The sequence below is a fragment of the Somniosus microcephalus genome, unplaced genomic scaffold, assembly GCF_052327205.1.
Source record: "Somniosus microcephalus isolate GS21.2 unplaced genomic scaffold, FLI_Smic_1.0 unresolved_chr5, whole genome shotgun sequence".
NCBI classification, from domain to species: Eukaryota; Metazoa; Chordata; class Chondrichthyes; order Squaliformes; family Somniosidae; genus Somniosus; species Somniosus microcephalus.
Genome location: NW_028225183.1, coordinates 6,345,838 through 6,348,337, shown reverse-complemented (window position 1 = coordinate 6,348,337; position 2,500 = coordinate 6,345,838). Strand labels below are relative to the sequence as shown.

Sequence of the window (2,500 nt, the reverse complement as noted above, 5' to 3'; positions counted from 1 at the left end):
TTCTTTCGACTTCCGTCTCTTCCAGTCTTCTGCATCATCTCTTACCTTGTGCCGAGCCTATCTCTCAACCTCTCTCTCTCTCACACGCAAGCTCTGCTGCTCCCCTCTTCTCGTCCGGATCGGACAACAATGGACTTTGCCACCGTCTTGCAAGCATTAACACCGCAGTCGAATTAAAGGGAGCTTCTGCGGGCTCACGTGCTGCCTGGCGGCTCATCGTTGGGACCTCGGCGAACGGCCAATGTGAGCTCTGCTGGGATTTGAACCGGTGATGCATGCCCGGCTTTCTTTTCCCCCCGTAGTGCAACTTTGGTCGATCTAGTCACTCTCCCATTACCGGTACAGGGTACCTAGCCGCTTCTCCACTCTGGCTCCTGCGAGCTGTTTGGGGGGCGGCGGTTTAAAGACTCGAGTGTCTGCTTGTCGGTTTCAAGAGCTTGTAAGCAGCCTGCAGCAAGCAAGCAAGCAGCAGCAGCAGCAGCCAAGTTCAACGTTCGAGAGAATGTACCTGCCCGTCCACACGGATTTCTACCCCCCACAGTGGGGTGCTTTCACGCGGTCGGCTTGTACCCCACTCAGTTCGTTTTTCTGGCCTTGTTCTCTACTGTCATGTTTGTTTGTCTTGTCTGTCTGCCTGTTACTCTCTCTCTTCTCCCGGCAATCGGTGGCAGCAGAGACGCTGCCTCTGTTGGCCGTGGTGCGTTTCGGACGGTGGGCTGAGGCGTTTGACCCCAATGCTTGTCACCTCGCGAGCGCCCTGACAACAAAATCTCGGTGAAACCCTTGTCATTTGATGATCGACTGATACACACGTCCGGGCCGTGCCAAGGATGGGGCTTCTGCCAACCCTCTATGTGTGGGCATAGAGGGAGAGAAGCGTTGGGCGGTCCGGGCTTGGGACCCTCTGGGGAAAAAACACCAAGCCGAAAAAATGCACAACTCTTAGCGGTGGATCACTCGGCTCGTGCGTCGATGAAGAGCGCAGCTAGCTGCGAGAAGTAATGTGAATTGCAGGACACATTGACCATCGACACTTTGAACGCAGTTTGCGGCCCCAGGTTCGTCCCGGGGCTACGCCTGTCTGAGGGTCGCTTGACCATCAATCGCACTTGCCTTGCCATCGTGTGAGGTGAGAGCGCGGCTGGGGTGTCGCAGAGGCCTAGTCCTCTTTGTCCCCCTAAGTGCAGACCTAGAGCTTCTCCCCCAAAGGAGAGTTTGACCCGTGCCGTTTGGGAATATTATGTTCGGCGTCTCCTCAGGGAACGTCGGCACCGGTAGAGGCCAGCTTTTTCCAGCACGGCTGTCGTTGGGTTGCAAAAACGATTGACCGCGTCGGTGTTGGGACTGTTGAGCCTCGCCCTAGGCAGGTTTGTCTCTCTGAGCGTTGGATAGAGAGAAAGAGAGCATACAGAGAAGACGTTGGCAGATAAAGAGGTGAGGTCGTCGTCTTTGGCTGCAGTTTTGTTGGTTTGGAGCGAGGAACAGCTTCATGTAGTGACGGGTCCCTTGATGTGCTGTGTGCTGGCTTTTTTGCGTGCGTTTTGTAGGTGGCATTTTGCTAAGAGAACCCTTGCGGTGCTTCTTTGTGTTGCGCTGGACCCTGATGTCCTTCCACACATTTGACCCGTTTTGGCTCTAAGCACTCTTGCTGACTTGCTGAGCGTGCGCCTAAGTCAGTCCCGTATGTCTTGACCCCTGTCGCTGCAGGCCTGCTTTTCTTCCCAAAAACACTCCACTCAAGCATAGATGCTGGCCAGCCATTGCTTCTGGACTTTTCTTCGGAATGCTACGTGTTTCCCTCGTTCTCTTTTCTTTTTATTCTTGCTAAATCGGGGACTCTGGAGCAGTGTGAGCCGAGCCCGGGTCTCCAGCGTACACACTTGACCAGGCATGCCTGCATGCTGCATGGACACGCACGCTATCGTCGTCCGCTTGGACTAACCTCACCGGCGGGGCTGGTTTTGTGAGGACGTGGTGGTGGTGGTGTTGCTTGCTTGCTTGTTTGCTGCTGTGGCTTGCTGTTGTTATGCTTGGAGATAATGCCGGCCGGCGCCAGTATGCTATTCTGCCTACGACCTCAGATCAGACGTGACAACCCGCTGAATTTAAGCATATTACTAAGCGGAGGAAAATAAATTAACAAGGATTCCCCTAGTAACTGCGAGTGAAGAGGGAAGAGCCCAGCGCCGAATCCCCGCTCGCCTGGTGGGCGGGGGAAATGTGGCGTATAGAAGACCTCTTTCTCTGACGATGCTCCGGGGCCCAAGTCCTTCTGATCAAGGCTTAGCCTGTGGACGGTGTGAGGCCGGTAGCGGCCCCCTGCTCATCAGGATCGAGTCTTCTTGAATTCTGGTTGCTTGTGAATGCAGCCCAAAGCGGGTAGTAAACTCCATCTAAGGCTAAACACTGGCATGAGACCGATAGTCAACAATTACCGTAAGGGAAAGTTGAAAAGAACTTTGAAGAAAGAGTTCAAGAGGGCGTGAAACCATTAAGAGGT

At 54.3% G+C, this 2,500-nt stretch overlaps 1 non-coding gene and 1 pseudogene across 1 annotated transcript; both read left to right on the top strand.

The window, feature by feature from the left end:
• Positions 1-937: 937 nt before the first annotated feature.
• LOC147087441 (5.8S ribosomal RNA) lies at positions 938-1,091 on the top strand. Its single transcript, XR_015075493.1, has one exon. It is a non-coding gene; the product is annotated as a 5.8S ribosomal RNA (ribosomal RNA).
• Positions 1,092-2,072: 981 nt separating this feature from the next.
• The window catches only part of LOC147087440 (28S ribosomal RNA), a 5,039-nt pseudogene continuing 4,611 nt past the window's right edge, over positions 2,073-2,500 (top strand).